The sequence below is a fragment of the Pristiophorus japonicus genome, chromosome Y (genome assembly GCF_044704955.1).
Source record: "Pristiophorus japonicus isolate sPriJap1 chromosome Y, sPriJap1.hap1, whole genome shotgun sequence".
NCBI classification, from domain to species: domain Eukaryota; kingdom Metazoa; phylum Chordata; class Chondrichthyes; family Pristiophoridae; genus Pristiophorus; species Pristiophorus japonicus.
Window position 1 is genome coordinate 33817036 of NC_092011.1, and position 17047 is coordinate 33834082.

Consider the following 17047-nt stretch of genomic DNA (forward strand, 5'->3'; position numbering starts at 1 on the left):
CAGAAGGTGCAGAGGAGATTAATCAGGCTGTTGCACTGGAGGGTTAAAGAGAGGAGGTATAACACAATGTTGTACTGCAGAGGGTACAGAGGAGATTTACCAGGAAGTTGCAAAAAGAGGGTAAAGAAGAGATTTGCCAGCATGTTGCACTGCAGAGGGTATAGAGGAGATTTACAAGAATGTACTGCTTGAGAGGATACAGAGGAGATTTACCAGGGTGTTACATTGGAGAGAGTGCCGATGAGATTTAACAGGAAGGTGCATTGGCGATGTTACAAAGGAGATTTAACAGGTTATTTTAAATGTTTCTATATGATCATCCCTCTTCCATTGGAACCCCAACGAATAAAGACACAGTCTACTCAAACTGTTATCATAAGTTAACTCGCTCATCTACAGAATCAGCCTAGTGAATCAGGATGTTGCAATAGAGAGAATAAAGAGGAGATTTACCAGGATGTTGCACTGGAGAGGATAGAGAGGAGATTTACCAGGATGTTGCAAGAGAGGTTACAAACGAGATTTACCAGGATGCTGCATTGGAGAGGGTAAAGAGGAGATTTGCCTGGATGTTGCATTAGAGAGTGTACAGAGTAGATTTACAAGGATGTTGTACTGGAGAGGGTACAGACGAGATTTACTAGGATGTTGCACTAGAGAGGATACAGAGGAGATTTACGATTATGTTGCACTGCTGAGGGTGCAGAGGAGATAAATCAAGCTGTTGCACTGGAGTTGGTAAAGAGGAGTTTTAAAATGATGTTAAACTGGAGACGGTACAGAGGAGATTTACCTGGATGCTGCACGGGAGAGGTTGCAGAGGAGATTTTCCAGGATGTTGCACTGGCGAGTGTAGAGAGGAGTTTTAACAGGAAGTTACACTGGCGATGGTACAGAGGAGATTTACCATTATGTTGCGCTGCAGAGGGTACAGAGGAGAATTACCTGGATGTTGCACTGGTGAGGTACAGAGGGGATAAACAGGATGTTTCACTTGAGAGAATACAGAAGAGACTTACCAGTATTTGCATTGGATAGGCTGCAGAAGAGATTCATCAGGAAGATGCACTTGCGATTCTACAGAGGACATTTAACAGGTTGTTGCACTGGAGACGTTAGAGAATAGCTTTACCAGGAAGTTGCATTGGAGAGGGTACAGATGAGATTCACCAGGATTTGCACTAGAGAGGATACAGATGAGCTTTACCAGGGTGTTGCACTGGAGAGGGTACAGATGAGATTTACCATTTTGTGGCACTAGAGAAGGTATAGAGATTTACCAGGATGTTGCACTGGAGAGCGAATGTAGATGATTTATCACGATATTACACAAGAAATGGAGCAGAGGATATTTATCAGGATGTTCCACTGCAGAGTGTGCAGAGGAGATTTGACAGGATGTTGCACTGGAGAGTGTATAGAGGAGATTTACAAGAATGTTGTACTCGAGAGGGTACAGAAAGAGATTTACCAGGATGCTGCACTGGAGACAGTAAAGAGGAGATTTACCAGGATGTTGAACTGCAGAGGATACAGAGGGGATTTACCAGAATTTTGCACTAGAGAGGGCACAGAGGAGATTAAACAGGATTTTGCACTGCAGAGGATACAGAGGAGATTTAAGAGGATGTTGCACTGGAGACGGAACGGAGGAGTTTTAAAATGATTTTACACTGGCGACGAGACAGAGGAGGTTTACCTAGATGTTGCACGGGCGAGTTTGCATAGGATAGTTACCAGAATGTTGCACTGGCGAGGGTAGAGAGGAGATTTAACAGGAAGTTGCACTGGCGATGGTACAGAGATGATTTACCATTATGTTGCACTGCAGAGGGAACAGAGGAGATTTACTTGGATGTTGCACTGGTGAGGATGCAGAGGAGATTTACCAGGATGTTGCACTGCAGAGGGTAGAGAGGAGATTTAAAACAATGTTGCAATAGAGTGGGTACAGAGGAGATTTACCACGATGTTGCACTGGAAGGCTACAGAAGAGATTTACCAGGATGTTGCATTAGAGAGTGTGCAAAGGAGATTTACCAGAATGTTGCAGCAGAAAGTTGCAGATGAGATTTACCAGGATGTTGCAATGCAGATTGTACGGAAGAGATTTACCAGGATGTTGCATTGGATACAGTAACGAGGAGATTCACAGGATGTTACACTAGAGATAGTACAGAGGTAATTTACCAGGATGTTGCACTGCAGTGGGTGCAGAGGATATTTACCTGGATTTTGCACTGGTGAGAGTACAGAGGATATTTACCACGTTGTTGCACTAGAGAGGAAACAGAGGAGATATACCAGGATGTTACATTGGAGAGGGTGCAGAGGAGATTTACTAGGATGTTGCACTGGAGTCTGTACAGATGAGATTTACCAGGATGTTGCATTGGAGAGGGAACAGGTGATATTTACCAGCATGTTGCAATATAGTGGGTACCGAGGAGATTTACTAGGTTGTTGCACCGGAGAAGTTACAGAGGAGATTTACCAGGATGTTGCAGCAGAGAGGTGCAGAGGATATTAACCAGCATGTTGCAGTGCAGAGGGTACAGAGGAGATTTTCCAGGATGTGCACTAGGGAGGATACAAAGGAGATTTACAATGATGTTGCATTGGAGTGGGTGCAGAGGAGATTAACCATGATGTTGCACTAGGGATTGTACAGAGGAGATTTACCAGGAATTTGCACTGGAGAGGGTACAGAGGAGATTTAAAAGGATGTTGCAAGACAGGTTACAATGGAGATTTACCAGGATGTTGCATTGGAGAGGGTACAGATTAGATTCACCTGGATGTTGCACTAGAGAGAATACAGACGAGATTTACGAGCATGTTGCAGTGCAGAGGGTGAAGATCAGATTAATCAGGCTGTTGCAGTGGAGGGATAATGAGAGGAGTTATAGCAGGATTTTGTACTGCAGAGGGTACAGAGGAGATTTACCAGGATGTTGCAATAGAGAGGGTACAGAAGATATTTGCCAGCATTCTTCACTGCAAAGGGAATAGAGGAGATTTACAATGATGTACAGCTAAAGAGTGTAGAGAGGAGATTTACCAGGATGATATATTGGAGAGGGTGCAGATGAGATTTACCAGGATGTTACACTAGAGATGGATTAGAGGAGATTTACCAGGATATTGCACTAGAGATGTACAGAGGAAATTTACCAAGATGTTGCACTAGAAAGGTTACAATGGAGAATTACCAGATGTTGCATTGGAGAGGGTACATATGAGATTCACCTGGACGTTGCACTAGAGAGGATACAGAGGAGATTTATGAGGATGTTGCAATGCAGAAGGTGCAGAGGAGATTAATCAGGCTGTTGCACTGGAGGGGTAAAGAGAGGAGATATAACAGAAATTTACCAGGATGTTGCATTAGAAAGGTTACAATGGAGAATTACCAGGATGTTGCACTGCAGAGGGTATAGAGGCGATTTACAAGGATGTACTGCTTGAGAGGGTACAGAGGAGATTTACCAGGGTGTTACATTGAAGAGGGTGCAGATGAGATTTAATAGGAAGTTGCATTGGCGATGTTACAATGGAGTTTTAACTGGTTGTTTTAAATGTTTCTATAAGATCATTCCTCCTCCATTGGAATCCCAACGAGTAAAGACACAGTCTACTCAAACTGTTATCATACGTTTACTCGCTCATCTCCGGAATCAGCCTAGTGAATCAGGATGTTGCATTAGAGAAAATAAAGAGGAGATTTACCAGGATGTTGCACTGGTGAGGGTACAGCGGAAATTTACCAGGATATTGCAAGAGAGGTTACAAACGAGATTTACCAGGATGTTGCATTGGAGAGGGTACAGAGGAGATTCTCCTGGATGTTGCCATAGAGAGTGTACAGAGTAGATTTACAAGGATGTTGCACTGGAGAGGGTACAGACGAGATTTACAAGGATGTTGCACTAGAGTGTATACAGGGGAGATTTACGAGGATGTTGCACTGCGGAGGGTGCAGAGGAGATAATTCAAGCTGTTGCACTGGAGATGGTAAATAGGAGTTTTAAAATGATGTTACACTGGAGAAGGTACAGAGGAGATTTATTTGGATGTTGCACGGGAGAGGTTGCAGAGGAGATTTACCAGGATGTTGCACTGGCGAGTGTAGAGAGGAGTTTGAAGAGGAAGTTTCACTGTCGATGGTACAGATGAGATTTATGATTATGTTGCACTGCAGAGGGTACAGTGGAGATTTACCTGGTGTCGAGGAAATATTAGCTTACATTAAATCAGACAGAGACTTTCAGAAGTGCACTTCGAGAGAATTTATTTTTTAAAAACGAGATACATCTCGGAGAGCCTGCTTGGACCGTACCAAGGCAAAACTCTGTCGTGCAAGCAAATTTCACTTATCTTTATATAGAAATTGAATACAGAAATAGAAAAATAATCTCATTCATTAGTCCCGCGAGTACAAAGTTCGTCTCGGGAGGTACACACTCTATCTGTCCTTGCATAGTTTCTCTCTGTTCACAGTCTGATAAGCAGAATCAAAAGGAGACTCCATTTTAATACCAGATGGTCATTTAATTGCATCTCTAAGTTTCAAGGCTAAAAAGCGTGGATATTTTTCTAGTCTTATTATTTCATTATGCATAGCAAAAAAACAGATTTTAACCCTTCCCTCTAAATTAAGCCAGGTGTTCATAGATTCTTTCTTCCACAATTCCCTCCTTGTTGATCATTTTATTTTTTAGATCAACACAATTTCCTGTATTCTCTTCTTGAGCAAAAGGGGGTGTATACCCTACAGAATAGGGTCGCATTTGGAGATATTCGTCTTCATCAACCTTTTCCTCTAAGCGACTTAACCTACCTTTCATGTATATACCTTTTCTTTCTATTTCGGAGAGCAGGCCTATTACTTAACAAATTACATGTATTAATTTTATCCACATTCCGAAAAGGATTATTAATAATACAAGCATAACCTCACCTCGATTACTATGGGGTGTATAGCAAGCATCAGTACTGCTGTAAGCCTTCATCCCAGACATTTCTGATCTTTATATCGTCCCTTACCAGACGCCCGACTGCCTGGATTTTATTTTGTCGGGTCTCGATATCCATGGAGTTCAATGCTCCTATTCCTGCTCCCACTCTACCTAACACAGTCTATAATACATCCCGTATCTTTCTTTGGGGTCTTTCTTTTTCAAAAGATACATTAACACTGGTTGTGGGGAAACCATCTACTTTCTTTGAGGGATATTTAATTCGTATTGTTAGATTTAATACACCTGGGGATCTTACCACTGGGATGCAAGTGATCAGTATTCTTTTTAGATGGCCCGGGTCCCGGTCTTCTGGGTGGTCGGATTCTTTTACTGACCATTTTACCACAAATTCACCGGGGTGTTATTCATGCACAACATCCGCTGCCCTTCTACCATACTTGTAAAAGAATAACTACCTTTTCTCCTGTCCGGCCTTCCTATGTACCCCCATCTCTTGTTTTTCCCTCTGCTCAGGGTACACTTCATCCACACATCGGCCTGGTATTCTATGAACAACCGATACCCTTTCCCCAATATAAACTGGAATTCCCCTCTTTCTTCCTTCATTCCACATGCCTCACATCGTCCCTACCTTACAACTTTACCTTACATACTCTTCCTTCTTTTAGGACTTCTTCCTCCTGCCGGGAGTTCCCTGTCGCTAAAATGATCAGTATATCTAACGTCCATTTATAATTTTCCCAAGACTCCCTTCCCATCTTCCATTTCTTGTTTGTTTCTATACCACTCTTGAAATAAGTCGTTACAAAAACAACACGTCCACACGATAGTAACAGTGACCCAAATAATAAAGTCCCAAACTGGCACACAAATGAGCTCTGACATCCGTCCGTGAAATTTGGGCAATATTTTCAAGTGCAAATATTTAATACAAGAGCAGGTACAGTTCTTGAGCGAGAAGATGGCTGTTTTCTTAGTCGGGCGACCATAGTACGTCCTGGTTCAACGCCTTTTCCTTCGGCTGTAATTCGTCGGGGAAATAATATTTACAGCGGGTTGCATGCACCCAGTTCGGGTGCTTTTCCAACTTCAAAGCGGTTCATGTTGTGAGAATTATCTGAGGCGGTCCTTTCCACCTAGGAGAAAAGGATTCTTTATTTAATGTTTTTACTAACACTTGATCTCCAGGTCTGAAAGGGTGCATATTTCCTTCCGACGGGGGCAACTGTGTCTGCTTTATTTTTTCATGCAGACTTCTTGCTATTTCGCACATGGCCTGAGCATACTTTAGTGATTTTTCATCATTCCAAATTAATGCTGTTCTTTCCTCTGACAGTGTTGGTTTTATGCCAGTAGGCATTGGTCTTCCCAATAAGGCATCATGTGGTGTCAAATCAGTGTTTCGGGTTTTCTGGTTTCTCATTGTATACAATACTAATGGTAAGGCTTCTGGCCACTTCACTCCAGTCTCCTGACATACCTTGGTAATGGTAGATTTTATTATCCCATTTACAATTTCTATCATTCCCGAGGACTGTGGCTGATATGATATATGTAACTTCCACTGGAACCCTAACGCTTCTGCAAGGTTTTGCACTATTTTTCCGGTGAAGTGGGTTCCCCTGTCACTGTTGATTCCCAGAGGTATCCCATATCGTGGGCATACTTGGTTGGGGTAGATGATCATATCCAGCAGGTGTTTTACCTCTGTTATTTTGTTGACAAATTTGGCATGTTCTAGCAACTTTCTCAATTACTACTGTTATTCCTGGTGCATACCACTGTGCATTAAAAGCATGTATCATCTATCCTTTGCCCATGTGAGCCTGACCGTGTGCTAGGCGTGACAGGGGCAAAAATAGAGATCTAGGGCAAACTGTTCGCCCATCAGGGTGATACTAAATGTTGTTTTTTTTAAAAAACAACCCTGGGTTTTCCCAAGTTCTTCCTTCCTGCATGGTAACTTGTTGTTGGGCTGTTTTAAGTTGTTGGATGTCAAGTACCTGTGGAGGGGAAACTGAGACTGCTTGAAGGCAGTCTACCTCTGCCAAAGCGGCCTGTTTGGCTTCTTCGTCAGCATTCCTATTTCCTACTGATACTTCATCCTCACCGGTTGTGTGAGCTGCACATTTGATAACGGCTACCTTACTTGGAAACTGAATGGCGTCTAATAGATTAAGCACCAGTTGAGAGTGCTTGATATGCTTTCCACCAGAGGTGATAAAGTCTCTGTTTTTCCACAGTTGTCCAAAATCATGGACCACACCGAATGGATATCCAAAATCAGTATAGATATTAGCAGTATGATCTTTAGCTATTATACAAGCTCTAGTGAGGGCAAACAATTCAGCAGCCTGAGCCGAGGTTCCAGGAGCCAGGGCGAATGCTTCAACTGTTTCGTAGGGATTTACAATAGCATAGCCTGCCAACAACAAATCATCCGACGGCCTATGTGATGATCCATCCGTATAGATATTAAGATCAGGATTGTCCAGGGCTCTGTGAGCAAATCTGGTCTTGGTAAGGTGGCTATTTCCACCGTTAACAGACAATCATGCTGGTCTGGATCCTCTACTTCTTTAGTAGGAAGAAAGGTGGCTGGGTTCACTATCGGTGCACGTCGAAAGGTATAGTTAGGGTGTGACAGCAGTAATACTTCATAACCTGTTCTTCGAGACACTGTAAAGTGTTATGTGGCAGCTGAATTCAAAAGTTATAACACAGCATGGGCTGTAATGACAGTACATGGATGATCCAAAACAATAGGTACCGACATTTCCAACATGACCGCAGTAGCAGCTACAGCACGTAGACATGCTGGCATTCCCCTTACTACTGGAGGCAGCAAAACCGAATAATAAACAGCTGTTTTTTTCCCCCACTATGTTCTTGGGTTAGTACTGCTGTTGAAAATACTGCGGGGCTTTCGGTGTATCCTTGGGGCAACCTGGTTCATGTGTACTGCTGCTTCTTGTGGGTGAAAGCAAACAGATACTGAATTTCTTGATTTAACGGGATAGAGTAAAAAGCTGAACACATGTCTATTACAGTAAAGACAGTTGCTGTTGGTGGTATAGCAGATAGTATAATGTTGGTGTCCGGTAACCACAGGGGTGATAGGACTACTATCTTATTAATAGCTCTCTGATCTTGCACAAATCTCCATTCGTTCGGCCTATTAACATTTGGTATGGGCACTATCGGAGTGTTACACGGGCTCTGTGTCTTTTCTAAAACTCCTTGTTCCAACAATGCAGAAATAACTGGCTCTATTTTCTGCCTCTGGAGGCAGTCTGTAATGCCTAATGCTTGGTAACACGGCGTTCTTTATCAATTGTATCCGATGGGGTACTGCAGAATGTACTTGCCCAACATGATTCTTATGCTTTGCCCCAAGTTCAGAAGATACTTGATTCAATGCCATTGGCAGCTTAGGCCTGGGTTGTTCCGGGGGTTGCTGTTTTTCAAAAGTGGAGGCATGATTTTTACCTTTCCACTGGAGAATCCCCCTGTTGTGGGTGATAAAGTCTATCTGAACATTTTGCAATTTTTTTACTGCCCAATGTTGATAGCTGTGTTGCTGTTTTTCTCTTTCTATTCCAAAAATCATCGGAACCATATCTTTAGGGTTCGCTGGCGGTTTTACAGCCAAGGTCAGATGAGGTGTCGAGTTCGCTTCTCTAAACCGCTGTTGCTGTAAGGGTGTCAAATCGATGGCTACCCCCAATCCTTCAGGTCCAAAATAAATGCGGGCGTATTTCTACTATTTCTTCTCTATTTAAAAAGGATTGTACCAAACACTGGTAAGTTTCAGCTTTTTGACGAGTGTCCCAGGCTGTACAGTGAAGCTGAACTGCCTCAAAGCTTGTCAAAATTACATACATCAATTCTTCAGTTTAGAGTCAAATTTAGTTTTTAAGTTTTGTATAACTTCATGTATCAAGGTGTAATAGTAGTTGCCAATCAATTGCCAATAATAGAGGGCAGCCTTTTCTTTGTTATCCTCCCTTTTCTCTTCTTAAATCCCATTAAAGAACTGATGAATATTATTTGGATGGAGCTCCATGTACATTCCTTCCTTTGTGCAATAAATTGTGGCTCCTAGTTTGCCCAAAGTCTGTCTTCCCAATAAAGGGAGAGGTGTTGTTTTAGAGACTTTCAAAGTCTCATCATTAACTGATTGTCCTTCAATTATCAATTTGGTAGGTTCAGATAAAAATTATTTCATGGGGATACCGGCCACACCCATACTTAAGTCGGTGGGGTTGCTTACAGGTAATCCCACAGAGGATGGTACAGAAGACATAGCAGCACCGTTATCCACCAGGAACTTCACATAAGTGTCTCCTACTTTTACTACTGCCAGAGGGTTTTCTTCTATGTCTACCGATAAGAGGAGGGCTGCTGCCTGTACCAATAAGCCTCCGGGGTATCCCTATGCTGATTATTCTGTGCCTTTCCTTGTCCCTTTTGCTGATTTACTGACTTGCTGTTTTAGCCATATTTTCCTTATAGGTAAATAGTCCCTCTCTATCCATGTTAGCCAGTACTGTAACTGTCTCTTACTAACTTTTTCCTTGCCAGTCCAAAACCCTTATTTTGTATCTTCTTGCTTGTTGTGGCAACATTACAATTTAACAAGGTTTGCACTGATCCATTGGTATTCCTGCATGCTCGTCCCAACTATTTTTCCATCTGCCTGCAAAATCTATCTCCATGCTTTTTAGCTCCCTTTAATATGGCATCCTTGCCCCGGTGCTGCAAACAATGTTCCCGGGACTCATTTCCTTCTTTTTTCCCGCCAATCTCCGTTTCCGTCGGCGGGTATAGGGAATATATCTTTTAACCCTTGCCAAGAGGACCCATATGCAGTAATAATTTCACATCTCCGGGGAAGGGGTTATAAATGGTACAGGTTTGCTCAAGCCAGTTGTGAAAGGCTACTGGCTTCTTAACAGGATTAGAGGCAGCTGATATCATATCCCGAGCTTCTCCCGGTGTCCAGGGCTTTAGGACAGCCGCTGTTCTGATCATTACACGGGGGGCTTGTGTCGTGAGGGTAGTGGAGGAATCGGCCTGTCTTATGGTATTCCTGGTATTCATTCCTGGGGCAAGGGTTGTGCTATCATCCACGACTCCTCCCCCCACCCCCCCGTCTCGATTTTCATTTTCTAGTGGGTTTTGTGGATTTTCTCGTCGCCTAGAGGCCTGATCCAGCTGACCGGCCACTATTTCTATAATCTCCTGCCAATCATCCGGCTTGGTGGTTGGAAGACGGGGGTATAAGCCGACAGGGGAAGCGGTCAAAACCGGGGCACTCGGGGGGCTGTAAGAGGGACGGGGCTTCTCCTTACCCTCCTCCTCTTTCTTTTTATTTTTAGGGGCTGTTGCCTCTTTGCCACCTCTGTCCATTTTTTAAAACAATTCTCCATATAATCTTAATCCCAACTGGGGTCCTCCGCTCCATTTTTGGTGGTCTGTCTCCATTCCTCAATTAAGAACAATTTAAAACTTCCTCCATATGGCCAATCCCCATCAGACCAGCCATAAAAATCGCTACTAAATGTTACCGCGTATCTGTCATCTCCTGTTTCTTTAATTACAGTGTCCGCTGGTGAGTCGGGCGGCACAATGGGATCTCCTACCGTCTCTCGTTGCTTTAGTACCTTACTGATTCTTTTCTCAGTCTTAGGATGTACTTTCGTTCTTTCAGTTGAGATGTCGTCCTTCTTTGCTTTTCTAGGAGCTGGGTGTGAGCGCCCTGCTCGACGAGAGCCGTTTCCCATTCTTCCGGGTGAAACGTCTTGCGATCTTTTCTGAAATGAGAGTTAGGACAATCCTACAAAATATACAATAATTTACAAAGCACTCACCGGTGTTCTCTTTTCTGCTCAGCTCGGGGTTTCCTTTTGCCTTTTTGTTATTTTAGCTTCTTAGCGGTAGCTACCTTATGCCTCACCCCCGAGGGGATCTCGGCAGCCCGTCCCCCTTTCAGCTAGGACGGCCTCGGCACCTTCCTCCTTTCAGCTAGGAAGGTCCTTAAAATTCCTCTTTTCTCTTTAAAAGCTAAATTTAGTTCTTTTGGATCTCGTCTTTTTTTTTAGAGATCCTGCCGGACTATACCAGAATCTGTCGAGGAAATATTTAGCTTAAATAAACTCAGGCAGAGACTTTCAGAAGTACACTTCGAGAGAATTTATTTTTAAAATGCGAGATACATCTCGGAGAGCCTGCTTGGACCGTGCCAAGGCAAAACTCTGTCGTACAAGCAAATTGCACTTATCTTTATACAGAAATTGAATACAGAAATGGAAAAAGAATCTTATTCATTAGTCCCGCGAGTACAAAGGTCGTCTCGGGAGGTACACACTCTATCTGTCCTTGCATAGTTTCTCTCTGTTCACAGTCTGATAAGCAGAATCAAAAGGAGACTCCTTTTTAATACAAGATGGTCATTTAATTGCATCTCTAAGTTTCAAGGCTAAAAAGCGTGGCTATTTTTCTAGTCTTATTATTTCTTTAAGCATAGCAAAAAACAGAATTTAACCCTTCCCTCTAAATTAAGCCTGATGTTCATAGATTCTTTCTTCCACACCTGGATGTTGCACTGGTGAGGTACAGAGGGGATAAACAGGATGTTTCACTTGAGAGAATACAGAAGAGACTTACCAAGATTTACATTGGATAGGCTGCAGAAGAGATTCATCAGGAAAATGCACTGGCGATGCTACAGACGAGATTTAACAGGTTGTTGCACTGGAGACGTTAGATAATAGCTTTACCAGGAAGTTGCATTGGAGAGGGTACAGGTGAGATTTACCAGGATGTTGCACTAGAGGGGGTACAGAGGAGATTTACCAGGGTGTTGCACTTGAGAGGGTACAGATGAGATTTACCAGTTCGTGGCACTAGAGAGGGTATAGAGATTTACCAGGATGTTGCACTGGAGAGCATACAGAGATGATTTATCACGATATTGCACAAGAGATCGTGCAGAGGATATTTACCAGGATGTTGCACTGCAGAGGGTGCAGAGGAGATTTACCAGGATGTTGCACTGGAGAGGTTGCAGAATAGATTTACCTGGATGTTGTACTGATGTGTGTACAGAGGATATTTACCAAGATGTTGCACTAGAGAGGATACAGAGGAGATATACCAGAATTTTACATTGAAGAGGGCATAGAGCAGATTTACTTGGTTGTTGCAATGTAGATGGCACATAGGAGATTTACTAGGATATTGCACTTAGATACGTTGCAGAGTAGATTTGCCAGGATGTTGCACTGCAGAGGGTGCAGAGGAGATTTACCAGGATGTTGCAGTGCAGAGGGTACAGAGGAGATTTACAAGGTTGTTGCACTAGGGAGGGTAAAGTGGAGATTTACCAGGATGTTGCTTTGGAGACAGAACAGAGGAGATTTACCAGGATATTGCACTCGAATCGGTACGGAGGAGATTTTCCAGGATGTTGCACTAGAGAGGATACAAAGGAGATTTACCAGAATGTTACATTGGAGAGGTTGCAGACGAAATTTAAACTGATTTTGCAATGGCGATGGTACAGAGGAGGATTAACAGGTTGTTGCACTAGGGAGCTAATAGAGGAAATTTGCAAGGAGTTTGAATTGGAGAGGGTGCAGAGGAGATTTACAAGGACGTTGCATTGGGGAGGGTACAGAGGAGATTTACCATGATGTTGCACTAGGGAGGGTTCAGATGAGATTCGCCAGGATGTTGCACATGAGTGGGTACAGAGGAGAGTTACCAGGATGTTGCACTAGAGAGGATAGAAAGGAGATTTACCAGGATGATGCACTGCAGAAGGTGCAGAGGAGATATATCTGGCTGTTGCACTGGCGGGGTAACAGAGGAGATTTAACAGGATGTTGCACTACAGAGGTACAGAGGAGATTTACTAGGATGTTGCAAAAGAGAGAGTACAGAAGAGATTCAACAGCATGTTGTTCTGCAGATGTAAAGAGGAGATTTACACGGATTTTGCACTAGAGAGGGTACAGAGGAGATGTGCCTTGATGTTGCACTGGGGAGGTTATAGAGGAGATTTACAAGGATGTTGTACTAGAGAGGGGACTAAAAGAGATTTACCAGGATGTTGCAGTAGAGAGGGTACAGAGAAGATTTACCAGGATGTTGCATGGCGAGAGTACAGAGGAGATTTAACTGGATGTTGCAGTGGTGAGGGAGCAGAGCAGATTTACCATGATGTTGCTCTGGAGAAGGAACAGAGGAGATTTACCAGGATGTTGCACTAGAGGGCATATAGAGGAGACTTAGCAGGATGTTACATTGGAGAGGATGCAGACGAGATTCAACAGGCAGTTGCACAGGCGTTGGTATAGTGGTTGATTTCCCAATATGTTGAACTGCAGAGGGTACAGAGGAGATTTACCAGGATATTGCACTGGAGACCGTACAGAGGAGTTTTAAAAGGATCTTACACTGGAGACGGTACCGAGGAGATTTACCTGGATGTTGCACGGGAGAGGTTGCAAAGGAGATTTACCAGGATGTTGCATTGACGAGTGTAGAGATGTTGATTAACCAGGAAGTTGCGCTGGCAATGGTACAGAGGAGATTTACTAGTATATTGCACTGCAGAGTGTAAAGATGAGGTTTACCTGTTTGTTGCACTGGTGAGGGTACAGAGGAGATTAACAATATGTTGAACTAGAGAGGATACAGAGGATATTTACCAGGATTTTACATTGGATAGGCTGCAGAAGAGATTCATCAGGAAGTTGCACTGGCGATGGTACAGAGGAGATTTAACAGGTTGTTGCACTGGAGACATTACAGAAAAGCTTTACCAGGATGTTACATTGGAGAGGTTGTAGATGCAATTTACCAGGATGTTGCACTAGAGAGGGTACAGAGGAGATTTACCAGGGTGTTGCACTAGAGAGCGTACGGAAGTGATTTATCACGATATTGGACAAGAGAATTTGCAGAGGATATGTGTCAGAATGTTGCATTGCAGAGGGTGCAGAGGAGATTTACCAGGATGTTGCACTGCAGAGGGTACAGAGGAGATTTACCAGGATGTTGCACTGGAAAGGCTACAGAAGAGATTTACCAGGATGTTGCATTAGAGAGTGTGCAGAGGAGATTTATCAGGATGTTGCACTGGCGAGGGAATAGAGGTTGATTTAACAGGAAGTTGCACTGGCGATGGTACAGAGGAGATTTACTAGTATGTTGCACTGCAGATAGTAAAGAGGAGATTTATCTGGATGTTGCAATGGTGAGGGAACAGAGACATTAACAGGATGTTGAACTAAAGAGGATACAGAGGAGATTTACCAGGATTTTACATTGGATAGGCTGCAGAAGTGATTCAACAGGAAGTTGCACTGGCGATGGTACAGAGGAGATTTAACAGGTTGTTGCACTGGAGACATTACAGAAAAGCTTTACCAGGATGTTGCATTGGAGAGTGTATAGATGAGATTTAACAGAATGTTGCACTAGAGAAAGCACAGATGAGATTTACCAGTTTGTGGCACTCGAGAGTGTATAGAGGAGATTCACCAGGATGTTGCATTGGAGAGGGTGCGGAGGTGATTTATCACGATATTGCACAAGCGAAGGTGCAGATGATGTTCATCAGGATGTTGCACTGCAGATGGTGCAGAGGAGATTTACCAGTATGTTGCACTGCAGATGGTACAGAGGAGATTTACCAGGATGTTGCACTGCAGAGGGTACAGAGGACATTTACCAGGATGTTGCACTGGAGAGGCAACAGAAGAGATTTTCCAGGATGTTACACTAGAGATGGTGCAGAGGAGATTCATCAGGATGTTGCAGCAGAGAGTGTGCAATAGAGAATTGCCAGGATGTTGCACAGCAGATGGTGTGTGGGAGATTTACCAGAATGTTGCACTGGATAAAGTACAGAGGAGATCTACCAGGATGTTACACTGGAGACAGTACAGAGGCAATTTACCAGGATGTTGCACAGCAGAGGGTGCAGATGAGATTTACCTCGAGGTTGTACTGGTGAGGGTACAGAGGATATTCAACACGATGTTACACTAGAGAGGATAAAGAGGAGAATTTCCAGGATTTTACATTGATGGGGGCATTGAGCAGGTTTACCAGGATTTTGCAATTTAGATGGTACAGAGGAGATTTACCAGGATATTGCACTTAGAGAGGTTGCAGATTAGATTTACCAGGATATTGCACTGCAGAGTGTACAGAGGAGATTTACCAGAAATTTGCACTAGAGATGGTACAAAGGAGATTTACCAGGATGTTGCACTGCAGATGATACAGAAGAGATTTACTATGATATTGAACTGGAGACGGTAAAGAGTAGTTTCAAAAGTATTTTACAGTGGCGACGATACAGAGGAGGTTTACCTGGATGTTGCACGGGAGTGGTTGCAGAGGATATTTACCAGAATGTTGCACTGGCGAGGGAAGAGAGGAGATTTAACAGGAAGTTGCACTGGCGATGGTACATAGATGATTTACCAGTATGTTGCACTGTAGCGGATACAGAGGAGATTTAGAAGGATGTTGCACTAGAAAAATTACAGCGGAGAATTACTAGGATGTTGCACAGGAGATGGTACAGAGGAGATTTACCAAAATGATACAATGGAGAGGATGCCGAGGAAATGTATCAGGATGTTCCATTGCCAAGCGTGCAGAGGGGATTTTCAAGGATGTTGTACTGGAGGGCGTGCTGAGGAGACTTACAAGGATGTTGCACTAGAGAAGTTACAGAGAAGGCTGTTACACTGGAGATGGTACAGTCGTGATTTAACAGGATTTTGCACTGGCGAGGTTAAAGAGGAGATTTACCAGGATGTTGAACTGTAGAGAGTACAGGGGAGATTTACCAGAATATTGCACAAGAGAATGTACAGAGGAATTTTACCAGGATGTTGCACTAGAGAGGGTGCAGAGGAGATTTACCACGATGTTGCACTGGAGGGGATACAGAGGAGATTTACTAGGATATTGCACTAGAGAGGGTAGAGCGGAGATTTTCCTGGATGTTGCAATAGAGATGTTACAGCGGAGATTTACCAGCTTCTTGCTTTGGAGATGGTACAGAGGAGATTTACCAGGATGATACACTGGAGAGTGTGCAGAGGAGATTGACCAGGATGTTGCAGTATAGATTGTACAGAGGAGATTTACAAAAATGTTGCACTAGAGGGGGTACACTGTTGATTCAACAGGATGTTGCACTGCGGAAAATACAGAGGAGAATTACTAGGTTATTGCACTAGAGTGGGTAAAGAGGAGATTTTCCAGGTTCTTGCAAATGGAGAGGGTACAGAGGAGACTTACCAGGATGTTACACTGGAGAGGGTGCAGAAGCGATTTACCAGGATGTTTCACTGCAGAGGGTACAGAGCAGATTTACAAGGTTGTTGCACTAGAGGGTGTACAGTGTTGATTCAACAGGATGTTGCACTGCAGAGGGTGCAGAGGACATTTACCAAGAAGTTGCATGGAGAGGGTGCAGAGATGGATTACCTGTGTGTTACAGAGAGGAATCAGAGGAGATTTAATTGGATGTTGCACTGGAGAGGTTACAGAGGAGATTTAATACGATGTTGCACAGAAGAGTGTACTGAGGATAATCACCAGGATGTTGAACTGGAGAGTGTACAGCGGAGATTTACCAGGATATTGCACTAGCGAGGGTGCAGAGGAGATTTACCAGGATGTTGCCCTGGAGAGGGTACAGACATGATTTACCAGGATGTTGCACTGTAGAGGGTACAGAGGAGACTTTCACGATCTGCACTACAGAGAGTGCAGAGCTGAATTAACAGGATGTTCCACTACAGAGGGTAGAGAGATGATTTACAAGGATGGGTTGAACTAGTGAGGGTACAGAGGAGATTTACCAGGATGCTGCACTGGAGAGCGTACAGAGGAGATTTACCAGGATGTTAGATTGGAGAAGTTACATAGGAGATTTAATAGCATATTGCACTACAGAGGGTACAGAGGAGATTTACGAGGATGTTGCACTGGAGAGTGTACAGACGTGATTTAGCAGGATGTTGCACTGG